We start from the raw sequence: 13,288 nt of genomic DNA on the forward strand, positions 1-13,288 counted from the left end.
GACGAGTCCACATTTGAAATTGTTTTTGGGAAATTATGGACGTCGTGTCCTCCGGGCCAAAGAGGAAAAGAACCTTCCGGACTGTTATGGACGCAAAGTTCATCTGTGATGATATGGGGCTGTGTTAGTGCCAATGGCATGGATAACTTACACATCTGTGACGGCACCATTCATGCTGAAAGGTACATACAGGTTTTGGAGAAACATATGCTGCCATCCAAGCAACGTCTGTTTCATGGATGCCCCTGCTTATTTCAGCAAGACAATGCCAAACCACATTCTGCACGTGTTACAACAGCGTGGCTTCGTAGTAAAAGAGTGCGGGTACTAGACTGGCCTGCCTGCAGTCCAGACGTGTCTCCCATTGAAAATGTGTGGCGCATTATGAAGCGTAAAATACGACAACGGAGACCCCGGACTGTTGAACAGCTGAAGCTGTACATCAAGCAAGAATGGGAAAGAATTCCACCGACAAAGCTTCAACAATGAGTGTCCTCAGTTCCCAAACGTTTATTGAATGTTGTTAAAAGAAAAGGTGATGTAACACAGTGGAAAACATAACCCTGGCCCAGCTTTTTTGGAACGCGTTGCAGCCATAAAATTCTAAGTTCATGATTATTTGCTAAATCAATCAAGTTTATCAGTTTGAACGTGAAATATCTTGTCTTTGTAGTATTCAATTAAATATAGGTTGAACATGATTTGCAAATCATTGTATTCCGTTTTTATTTATCTTAAACACAACGTCCCAACTTCATCGGCATTGGGGTTGTAATTCATTTTTGACACACACAGGCCACGGATTTATAGACTTTCTTTTGATCCTCACTCAAGTGAAAATGTGCTCACTGTCACACTCTTATGTGTTATTGCACTTATCGATCCTTCCACTGTGCAGGATCACCTGACTGCAGGGGGAGGAGCCTCTGGGTGCAAGTGGTGTTAAAGTGAGAGGTGTTTTGGGAGTGGGGAGGTTCTTTGTTGTTGTTGTTGTCTTTTTTGCCCCCCTCAGGTGCCAATGAAGCTTGAGGATGACACCGCTAACCTGCGTCGCTCTCTTCTACTTCCTCCTTATCAATTCCCTCTCAGGTGTCTGCTGGATTTCATTACCGCTCCGCTTCCCTGTTTATCCTCCGTCTGCCCTCTGAGCTCCTTAGATCCACCCGTCCTGTTCTCCTCTTCATCGTTCTTTCATTCGGACCCTCCCCCCATTGTCGTTCTCCTCTGCTGTCTCTTCTGTTTCTTCTTTGCAGGTGAAAAACATGCAGGGAGGCTCAGAGAAACTCAGGGACTTCCAAGCGCTTCTTTCATGCCTGACCTTCCTCTGCTCACTGCTTTCGCAGCCTCTCGTTTACCTTGTGAGAGAATGATACAGTAGCCGCGGATAAGAAGCCGTTTTCTGCTTTTTGTTTTCATGCTCGGGAAGTGTAAATGTCCTTGGTGAGGTTTCCTCTCCAGTCTCCTCCGCCCCGAACGTGCCTCACGAGTGATGTTACGGAACATATAACACCAGAAAAGTCGCTTTTACGATCGTTTCCCACTTGGCCACGCTGGCTTTGTCGTCGTCGTGCTGCTTTCAAGACTGCTGGGGAATAGGATTAGCTCATATTGTTCCACAAATGTAAACAAAACAAAAAAAACACTGACAAGTACGATAACCTATAGCATTTGTTGTTTGTGATGAGATTATGTGACTGTCAGTCAACAAAAGATCTATACACAAGGTACAGCGCTACTTCGACTTATAAGTTTAAGTCATTCCGTGACCATGAAATCAATGTGTAATTTACTGAGAAAAAAATAACACTCCATGATATTGCACATTCTAACAATTTTCCCAAATGAGCCCCAATCAGAAACAGACAGATGGGAGGCACTAAAAAGCGCCACTTTCTTGCCTATGCCATCTAATGTGGGCGGAGCAAGATGGTAAAAGTTGATAATAATTATGAGGAGTCTTGGAAAGTAAAAAAAAAAAAATAAAAAAAATTGCCCCTGACATTAGTTTTTTATCAATCAGCACAAACATTGGTGAAATTATCTATCATAACAAAACACAAGTAAAAGTCTCAAAGTCAGCCATACCTTGACAAAGCCCTACTGGGCAATTCGCCCAAATGAGCTCCAGTCGGAAGAAGCCATTTTGGGCAAATTCAAGGGTTTGTACTTTTAAGAATCTCCTACTGGCCCGAATGAGTCCCAGCCAGAAGCAGATCTCCTAGACAGACGGAGAAGCTTTTTTTCCCCCCGATGCCATTTAATGTGGGCGAAGCGTGACGTCAAATTCTGATGATCGTTTTGAGGATTCCCCATCAAATAGGCCCGTTCGTCGCTGCTGACGGATTTAATTTATACTGTTATCAGATGAAGTCCGCTTAATCCTGGCCCATAATATGAATTTTTATTTCTTTTTTTTTTTTTAAGCTGCATGCTCGCATGCAAGCTGGATCTTCCCGTGAGGTCACGGAAACGCGCCTTGCTTTGTTGTATTTGGCTTCTCATCTTTGTGCAGGCTCACCTTGTCCTCTTCCCGCTGGCTGACTGCTTGTTCTATTGCCGTAAAGCAATCAAGCGGATAATTAAATAGCTGCTGACTTGCATATTTTTTTTTTTTTTTTTTTTTTGCTCCTTGCGTTCTGGTTTGTCAGAGGGGAAGAGAGAAAGAAAAGAAAAAAGGAGAACAAACTATGTCGATTGAATCTGAAGAACGGCGCGGCTTCGAAAATTGGAAGTTGATCCTTCCGTGATGAGAGGTCTGTCTGGAATGAGAAAGAAGAGTCAATTACTCCCGTCCTCTAACTGCGGTGGGGGGGGGGGGGGGGACAACAACAACAACAAATAACAAACCCGAGCCGACTTGCGCATTCCGAGCCGCTCATCCCAAACACCTCAAGTCGGGCACACGCCACTCAACTCGGCCACTTTTAATTAGCAGCGCGAGGGAGGGGCGGCGAGTCGCTCCCTTCCGTTCTGCCTCAGCAGAGATTTGTCAAGATTAATTGAATTTGCTGCTTCTAATCGCTGCGGCAATGCCCCCATCGTTCAAGCGCCGGGCATTTTTTACAGCGGGCGTCAGGTGGGCCGTGTTCACACCGAGCGAGGTTCCCCTCTTTGTTTGCGTGAGTCATGTCGGCGAGGCGTCAGCGCTCACCTGAAACCGGGGACGTGACAGCAGCAGGAAATGACACGCACGCGCACGCGCACGCACTCTGACAGGTTACGCTTGTTTGGCGCACACGCGCGATCGCCTTGACGACGCCAGCTGTGCTCGCCCAATTACTGACGACACTGTTTCACAGAAAGGTTTTTCATGATGCACGACAAAGAAATGATGGTTAGTCAACAGATTTCGCACTCTTCTTAGTTTTGGAATGATGGTTAGCAAAGTGGCAAAGGGAAATGACGGCAACGACTTCTCAGAGTCGCGTTGATAGTTTACGTTGAAATGGAGACATCGGTAGTTATGTAGGTCGGCATTAAAATGGTCCATTATTTAATTAAATTAGGAAATGGTATAATATGGAGCGTAATTAATGTGCATTTATTTCATGAAGTCTTTTAATTATACGACATTTTGATTCTTTTAATGGCTTTTAATTTATGAGATTTTTTTTTTTTAGTATTTAATGGCATTGTTATTTGACTGTTTTAATTGACTCTATTGAGTGTAATTGTCTTTTTTATTGATTGAATCATATATTTAATCTCATGGAATGACATTTTCCCGGGACCTTTTTTCGGTTTCACGGCGTCCCGGCACTACCGTAACAACTTGCGCGTCCCATGAAGACATCTCCGATCAATTGGTGTGTTGATAGTGCTGCGCCATTAACGCACACGTACACAAAGTCAAAGTAAATCTACCTCACGAGAGGTTGCCACCTGTTCTCCCCGCCGCCCCGGAGCACGCCACTTCATCATTATCGACCCCCCGGAGCGGCCGGGCCCAGGCCATTAGCCCCCCCCCTGCTATTTCATCATCTGTGATTTATCTTGTTAATATGCAGCCAGTTAGCCGCGGTTTTAAAAGTGTCTGCACGGGCTTTAAAAGTGGTGGATCGCCACTCGCTTGCACAATGTCCGCCCTTTATATTCATATTTCCAGCCTTACATTGATCGTGGCGCACACACAGGAGGCTGGGATGGAGAATAATGGCATGTCAATCACTCCGCAGTGGTGTCAAACCTATGGCCAAGCGGGCCACAACCGGCCCGCTACGGGTTCAGATTTGTCAGTGAAAAATGACACGAGATATTGTGGTGGCGGAGGAAAATTTGGAAATTCATTTTTTCCGTGACCCCGCTCGTAACTCAGAACACCGGTATCGCAAATCATAAATCATCTTGCTCCATTAAAATGATGGAAATCCATGCTGTCCAGCAAAAAAAATTAAAAATACTACATTTATAATGTTTTTAATAAGAAATATAGCACTCTATCATATTGTACATCATAAAACATAAAGCAATGAGATAATGAAATAGAGTGTATCAAAACTAAACCGTTTTTGCCACATTATTTGCTTCAATTGAATGGGCATCGTGCTGCTCCTTTCTGGGTGTGCCTTGGCCACATAGGGGCAGTATGATACAGTACAATTCTTCAGTTGCAAATACCTTCAAATTGACTTAAAATTGTGTGCCTTTCTATATAATCACTGTGATTCTATATGAGGTACACACATCGATGATAAACGAAAGCACATTTTTCATCGGGATGTTTTTAATGTTCAGTAAAATGATGGGTTCATTAAATGTAAAGATTGTCCTAATATACTTATTGCTTTAAAATACAGGAGGAAAAGAGTCATTGTTATTAATTATGCTAGGATTTTACTGGTCCGGGCCCCTTGACATCAAATTAGGCCGCATGCGGCCCCTCAACTTCCATGACACTCCAGCAGTAATAGGCCACGTTTTCAGAAAACTGTATTAATTATAATTCAGCAGTTGTCATTCGATGTTTGCGCCAATGAAACACTTTTGTAAAGGAGTGAGAGGTCGAAGAAACTGGAGAGGACACATTACGGAGGCCGAGGCGCCCTGGCAACAATGTGCGTCTGAGGATGTGTGTGTGTGTGTGTGTGTGTGTGTGTGTGTGTGAGAGTGTGTGTGTGCGTGTGTGTTTTGCTGTTGCTCGTTAGAGTGGGAGTAATTGACAGGCTTGTAGAAAGCATTGAGCAGAGTGATTAAGGAGAGAGCGGTCGACGGCTTATTTCTCAAAAGGGCTCTGAAAAGACGAGGAAGGCTGCCGCGATCACGCAAGCGACCGCGGTGGCCTTAAACTCGCCTGGCGCGCGTCGTGAGGACGCCTTGAATAGTTTGCGTCGCTTTTCAACGCTATTTGTCCTCAGGTACATAAGTTGAATCTCCCTCTGTGTGTTCTTCGTCTTCTCTTTTTCCAGGGCGACCGGCGGGAAAGGAAAATGAAGTAAACAAGTCTTCCACCTCTGCTTCTTCTTCTGTGCAGCTCTTTCTTTTCTCTCTTTCCACAGCAGACCACCTTCTCTCCATGATTGAAATCATTACATTTATTAAGGATTATTAGGAATGTAGTAGTAGGATCGTGTACAAAAAAATCTATGCAATTGCTAGAAATGTAATGTTGTTTGGGCCAATGTTATGTTTTTATTGCTGTTTGTTTATTAGTGCAAAGGGCGAAGTTCCAGTCTCGTAGTAGATGTAGTATTCATCGATCACTAACATACGCTAACGCAGTCGCAAAGTCATAATTTTAATAACTATTGGTACGAATCAATCAGATGACAAACAGTACGTACGATGGTCGCTTATTCTTACTAATTCACTGCGTGCCATTCCTCAAAACCGATTTTCCTCGGTTTTTGGGCGGTCCAAATAATAGCGTGGAAAGCTGCGCAAACCGTGACACATCGAACACGTTCCTCAGAAACTTTTTGAATTACAAGATAAGACATTTTTTCCAAATGTTTTCTGTTTATGGAGATGTAATGTTTGCGGCCAAAGCCGATCCATGAGCTCGGCTTTGGTGGGCGTCCGCAGCCGATTGATTGCCATTCTTGTTTCGGCCGCAATTTCGAGTTGTTTCCTACTCGATTGTACACACGAGAAATAGAATGGGCAAAATCTTCCAAGATGGAAGCCCCAAATGTCCACCTCCGCCCTCTTAAAGACTCCTTTCCCAGATGCCTTGTTCCGGCTCCCTGGCCCCCAGGTTCAAAGAACGTTTGCGTCCGTAGCCTGCGCCGTGTTTACGCCCGCAGGCCGCCACCATTGCCCGCGTCTTCACAGAGCTTCGTTGTCCAGTTTGATCCGGGCGGATCACAAAATAAAAGATCTTATCCCGGCGCTGTCTTTCGCTGCTCTGCAGCTCAGATCGAGACCGATCCGCCAAGATCAAAACTCCCGCTTTCCTTTTTTTTTGACCCCCATTCCTCCCCCTCTCGTATTGCGCTCAGACTTCTGTCAAGGTTGAGTTCATTCTCAACATTCGTAACTTTGTAAAATGTGTGAAACAAATTCTTACCATAAAATGGTGTCATACCTTTCCGCGACAAAAGACGGGATCCATAGAGGTCTTTGGTACCTTCTTGTACAGCACTTAAGGGCTTGAGTTCATCCTTTGAGAATCGCTCAACTGAGGTCTCACTTGATGCTAACCTTCGCAACAAAATAAATCGCCAAATAAATAGCAAATCAAGTTCTCCAATGTCGACCTTTAACACCTTCGGGTTGAATACGTGGTCAGACGGCACAGGACGACACGCTCACTTACTGTCGTACTTGCTTTATCAAGTCAAACGTGCGGTGTCAATTGCTCCGCCATTAAGACAGTAATTGAGAGTCAGCATGGTGGCTGACACTTTTCCTTGTCACACCGCTGACCGTGGAAAGCCCGCAGCCCGGGGTGACATTAGCCCGGCTTTTTGAGTTTCAGGCTCGATGGATAATATAGTGAGGTCTCTGTGAGGGAGGGCTTAAAAAAGAAAAAAAAAAAAAAAAGGGGGGGGGGGGCCCTCGGTCATGCCCGTGCCTTATTTATTCCCTCTGGCCTGTTTGTTCTGCTTCGCAACGTTTAGGCACTGGGGTGAGCAAAAGTATGGCCCGTGGGCCACATCGAGACCCCTTGGTTTCGAGATTAATTGGTTGCTCATTCGTTCATTCGTTCATCTTCCGTTGCGCTTTTCCTCACGTGGGTCGCGGGCGCGCTGGAGCCTATCCCAGCCATCGTCGGGGCGAGAGGCGGGTTACATCCCGAACTGGTCGCCAGCCGATCGCAGATTAATTGGTTAATTTATTGTGATTAATCCAAAAAATATTGTTTAGATACAAAGTTCTATACATACATGAACCTTTTAAATACATGACCAGCTAACATTGGTTAGTTAAATTACTAATAATAGAATTAAAAATGATTTCTTTTGTATTTTTTTAAATACGCATCTTAATTTTTTTAAATTATTTTTTTTTTAACCTCGTCTTCAAATGACCTGGCCCATTTGTCCATTTCAAAAATCAAATGTGGCCCTTTAGCACCAGAACTTTGCCCCCCCCCCCCCCACCCCCTCATCTTGCATGTCTTCTTCTGCTTCTCCTTCGTCATCTTCTTTTCTTCTTTTTCATCATCTTCTTCTTCTCTTTCTTCTTCTTTTGCCTCCACAGCTGAAGAGGACGCCAGCGGCAAGTTTGTTTCCCCCTCCCGCAGGTCTTCCAGGCGCCGTTGCCTCTGGGGAGGGTTGTGGCCAAACGAGAGGGGTGGAGGTCGGGTCGAGAGCGTGTCGTTGTTGCTGTTGCATTTTGGGGGGATTATTGATGAAGTTGAACTGAATTTCAAAGCTAGCTCAGGCCATTTTTCCCTCCTCCTCGTATTTCAGTCGCCTTGAGAAGCATAACACAGACAAGATAAGTTAGGCGAGAGAAAGGCCAGCGTTTTATTTAATCTCTCTTTTTCCCCCCCGCTCCTTTCATTCTCCTTTCCCTCCCTCTCTCTCTCTCTCTCTCCCTCCGCTGTCTGTCTATTTTTATCTCTCTGCCTCCCTCTTTTTTCCGACGCTTGAATAGAAGTGGATCAAAAAGGTAACGACCGCTATGAACATAACAACCACAGCTCGCCCCTTCCTCCTCCTCGTCCTCACCCCCATAATCCCTCCTCTAACCCAGCACCTTGTGTTGTGCGCTCATGACGTCCAGATCCCCCCCCCTGCCCCCCCCCTTTTTTTCCCCCGCTCCTCTTCTTCTTTCTGTCTCTCTCTCTCTCTCTCTCGAGTTTATAACCAAAAACTCTAAAATCCTTCTAGGTGTCCACGTGATGACACCAGGCTGAAATACGCACGCACGCACTCACTTACAAAACAACCAATGAGAGATAAACTGGACATGGTTTCATTTCTTTACTCAGCGTCTAAACCGACAGAACCTCACATTGTTTCATCTCAATCCTCCCGCACGCACGAGGAAGTCTCGGATCAGAAAGACTTTTTCTCTCATTGGTTTGTCCGCCTGCGACGCTAACTGGCTAAGCTACTCCTCGCAAAGATCCCATTTGCAGGTTCACTGTCGCACTCCCCTCATTAGCATTACCTCATGCGCTCTTTCTTTTCACTCTCATCTTTCCTCCATTGGTTTATCTCTCAGATCGTCCGTCATAAAGGCGGCGTCAATTCGCAACCCCACCCCCCCGCCCCCCCGCGCCCCCCTCTTTTCTTCTTTCTACAGTGTGTCAGCGCCACCTCTTTGCTTTCTTCTTCTTCACGGCTCATGCAAAGTGAAACCTGCAACCCCGCCTTCCCGTGCGCACCCGTCACCCTCCTCCCGTTCTCAAGCCTCATGCACGGGGTCCAGAGAGGATGGGAAAAAGCGGCATATCGTCGCGCGAGGCGTACTCCGAGCTCCTTGTAATGCAGCCGGGGGCCTCCTAAAGAGCCCCAATCAGCCTCAATCACTGGCGTCTCCAAAGAAATAGGCCCTGACCCCCGCTCTTCAAGGCTCAAAGAGAAGATTTCCCATCAGTGGTTGTCCTACACGGTCAAAAATGTCGCCTGAAACTTTGGAAATGTACTGATTAGAAGAGCCCAAATGGGAGGGGACATGGTCTAATGAAATACGAATGTTTTTGGGGGGGGGGGGGGGGGTTCAGTTTTTTTTTTTTTTTAATCATCTTGCATGAGGCGATTTGAAAGAGATGGGAGTTTACCCTCAATGACAAACCTTCCAAATGCAACAGGAGTTTAAAAGGGTCTTTAACCCTTTTAAAATAAAAAAAAAAGGGGACCTAGGACTGAACGCGGTGGAACTGAATGATTAAAATTGCACAAAGTAGCGAGGAGTTACGGTAATTTGAACTACACCATGCGCCGCGGTGTCACTGGTGAGCCGCCCGGTTTTAAAAGCGTTAAAGGCTTTTATCTTGTCTACTCGCAGCAAAACGTATTTTATTATTGTATTTTCCCTCAAAATATCCAGCCAAAAATCCAATGAGCGATAAATTATTATATAATGTAATACAGTATATGAGCACTTTGATATTTTTCGAAAACATCCATTTTCTGTAGCGCTTACCCTCACAAGGGTCGCAAATTATAATACAAAGAACTCATAACGGCAGCGGATGAGCAAGTCGAAAGTCCTGCACAAATTGTTGGATTGGAAGACGAGACACCATTAGCGATTAGTTGACGAAAGCTTAAAACGCTGAGTAGTAATGTCGACGAGTCAACTAATTGGTTCAACCCCTTGTTTAAATATGATCAAATATTTACCAAGATTGTATACATGCTCATCCAGCCCCCCATTTTTTTCGGCTGAGCTGTACTCTTTAGTTCATCTAACTTGCATGTTTTGAATGTGGGAGGAAACCCGGTAGCCAAATGCATCCAAACGTCAAACCGGAAGGCCGTAGTCCTGCTTCAAACCCATGACCTCTGAACTGTGAGGCTGATGCGCTAAGCACTAATTCACCGTGCCACCGACCTATACATCCGTAAATAGGAGAAATATACCGTCAGTGTCGAGACCAAAACAAATGGTCACGTTATTTCCTCCTTTTTTATTGCCGTTATACGTTCCGATGTTTTAATAAGTGCATTTCTAATGTTTTAGGTGTTTTATTCCGGTCGCGCACCTTCTTCTTTTTCCCATCAATTCCTGTCTGGCCCCCGTGCCTGGATCCAAACGTTGTTGGGGGTTAAGGGGGTCTGCTGTTCGACCATCAAGTGGTCTGTGGAACCTTTTGTCTGTCCATGAACATGTCCCACATTTCTTTCCCAGCGCCAGCAGCCATCTTAGCTCTTCATGCAGAGGCATAGCACAACACCAGCCCTTCCTTCCTCCTCCTCCTCCTCTTCCTCCCCCTGGCTGTTGTTTACTCCTCTTCCTCCCACTAACACAGAGAGGAAAACGCCGTTTTCCTCTCTTTGCCCACCTCAGTGTGATTTAACATTCCAGGCCTGTGTCTTGCACGCAAATGTCCAATTGAATCCCGGCAGTTCGGGAATAGGATGAAGTGTGGTGTGGCCGTGGCGTGGTGACTTCAAATGCATTTCCACTGCTTGTCAGCCTACAGTACCTGCTGTCTATTTTAAGATCGAGAGTCACGCACCTCTGCTTCTCCCCATCACTTCCTTTCACCTCCATACGCTTGACAGTCGCACCGGGCGCGCTTCCCTCGTCATTACCGCGTTCCCTTTATCGTGCCCGTCACGACGGAAAGAACCTCGCCGCTGCTGTATTTTTTTTTTTTCCATCCCTCGCATTCGCTCTTGTTTGCGTCTTGAGGGGGAATAAAAAGAGCCCGGGGGAGGGGGGGTGGACGGCGGGGTCAGCCCGGCGAGGGAAGGAGGGGGAACATCACTCATGCAAATATCGCTCCAGTCTCCACCTGTGATTTGTAAAAGTGAATGGCTACGCAGTGAAGAGGTGCGCCATTGTGAGATCAAGGCACAGCCGTCGCTATAGAGACGTCGCGCTGCGAGCCTCATTAGGGATGACCCTCGGCCCACGATCATGGTCATGTGACCAGGCAGTGAGAGAGTGAAGGACGGGTGCAAATGTTGATTGAAACTGAGGTTGTCAAACATTTTGGCTGCAGGGACTTGCGACATTTTTCCCAAGACCCCCTCGTAATCCTAACGTCAATTAGTGTAAACATACCTATCGCGGTCCTTGGGAATTATTGATTTTGTTGACTGTTTCACACTTAATATTCATAACCTGTTTAATAGAAAGGGACTACAGAATTGAATTGAATTCCATTCAATATTTGTCCATCGTCGCTAGCTGACGTGCACTGCTTACACTAACAACATGGCTGCGAACAGAATTACTTAACGAAAGCACCGTCAGTGTTACCAACTTAGCCATTTGATCGCTAAATTTACCGAGTTTTCCGACCACTCTGGCCGCATTTAAAAAAAAAAAAAAGTGACGAGCGAGTTCACACAATGAAACGGTCAACATTAGCGAAATCATGTTCACATTTTCGTGAGTGACAAGAAACGAGCCCAGTGGAAGGCAGTCACGGAGTTAATCGCACTGAACATCGGCAAAGACGTGAACGTTGATTTATCGACGCGTTGTAAACTCTTGACTTGAGGTATGTATGTGCGTTCAAGCCGTAAATATTTTGTAGAGGTCGCCCTCCCTCACCTGTACAACTCTACACGTGATAAACATAGCAGAGCTTTTGATTGATCCAAGGATTAATTGTTATAATAAGTTTTGTTTTATTGGTGCACTGATCCCTGGGTGTAATTTTTAAAATTGATACAACATAATTCATTGCAAATTATTTTGCGGACCCCCAACTCCAAGAATCCCAATTTGAGAACCACTGGTTTGAAAGACAAAAGAACCTTAATCCCTTGTTTCGACCAAGCATTACAATTTGGCATGGCATTACATTTTTTGGGGTAACCATTTGTTGGGGAACTAAAGTAGGGTACCCAAGGTGTGGGGTCGCGCCCTGTTACAGCTGTTCCATGCTGCATTCAATGCTGCTATGAAGTCGAAAATATTCCAGTCAAACTTAAACAAAAAAAGGTCAGTTGTGGCATACGAAGGTGTTGATTGGACATCATGTCGTTCCTTAGGCTGCCCACAATAGAAGGTCACCCGTAAATGTGACCTGTGGAATGTTGGTCCAGTCCTCTTCAATGATTGTGCAAAGTCACCGAGTGCAAAAACAACAAATAAGAGAGTCTCCCCCCCCCCCCCCCCCCAACAAAATCTGCAAATGACAAACTGCGAATATGCTGAAGTAGACTTATCCATTCTTCCACGATGCCACCCCACAAGAAACAACATGGATGTCCTACATTGATAACCACGCTGAAGCCGTTATCGTTCCAAATAGGTGAACCGTGCCTTTTATGGGCAGATTCGGAAGTTACGATGGCCGCGCGGCGCCACCGCTTTAGCCTTAGTCCGTCGACGCGCGGAACGGCCTCTTTGTCATCTTGTCCCGGCGACCGTCACTGTCATCCCGCGTCACCTGACGGCCGATAAGGCTCGGCTGTGAATGCTCGCTATCGGTGCGCGCTGCCAGCCTCTGCTCTCGGTGAAAAGGATTCTCTTGAGGGCACGTTTGACTTGATAAAGGCTCCAATTTGACACCTGCCTTCGACTGCTGTCTGAAAGGTTTGTGCGTTGTGTGCGTGGGTGTGTAAAAGTGTGTATGTACACGTTTTTAAAAAAAAAAAAAAAATGTTTTTTTCCATTGACTTGACCCTCTTGTAGTTGGAAGGAAACAGAAGAAGCACAAACACAATTTTTCTGGGCACTTTATGTTGCGCTTCAGCAGGTTAACTTTAACTTTAAATTCTCATTTTTCTCTCTGTCTCTGTGTCTCTCTTCTCTTTTCCATTATGCAGAACACATTCCAGGGATCCACGCTGATGTTTCCCCCCCCCACCCCCACATAAATTTTAGAAGCATAATGAGTCAACTATATTTATATTTTAAGAAATACCGTAATATCGATGACAATATTTCAAAACCCCGCACTGATTGCATTTATTTATTATATGATATTCAAACATGGTCTGGAGCAGAAAACGAAGGAAAAACAAACCCAGGCAATGAAGCGTTTTGCTAAAAATAAGCTGTAAATGTTTCCCCTTTTGAGAATGTGATATTGTCAATGGCAGTTTGGCCCAGTGTTGTTGCCGTACGACCGACAGTATACAGTAGACCCTTCGAGCGTGTCCTCCAGTCTTCACAAGAGCAACAGTAAAAATAAACCAAAGAGGGAGAACGTGAATAAGACTCGAACTAATAATAAAAAAGTTCTTTTTATGACAGTTTACCAGAAATT

General features: G+C 45.3%; 1 protein-coding gene across 3 annotated transcripts in view; it reads left to right on the forward strand.

Annotated features, from left to right (window-relative positions):
* adgrl1a (adhesion G protein-coupled receptor L1a) overlaps nt 1-13,288 on the forward strand; it is a 137,523-nt gene that overhangs the window by 83,663 nt on the left and 40,572 nt on the right. Inside the window, exon 1 of one of the 3 annotated variants that reach the window (XM_061748290.1) lies at nt 7,596-8,055. The exons of the other annotated variants lie outside the window; for them this stretch is intronic. The gene's annotated coding sequence lies outside the window, so the exon portion shown is untranslated. Of the gene's footprint in view, nt 1-7,595; nt 8,056-13,288 lie in introns of those variants that run through there. 3 annotated transcript variants of the gene reach the window in all.

Source organism: Phyllopteryx taeniolatus, chromosome 16 (assembly GCF_024500385.1).
Source record: "Phyllopteryx taeniolatus isolate TA_2022b chromosome 16, UOR_Ptae_1.2, whole genome shotgun sequence".
NCBI lineage: Eukaryota > Metazoa > Chordata > Actinopteri > Syngnathiformes > Syngnathidae > Phyllopteryx > Phyllopteryx taeniolatus.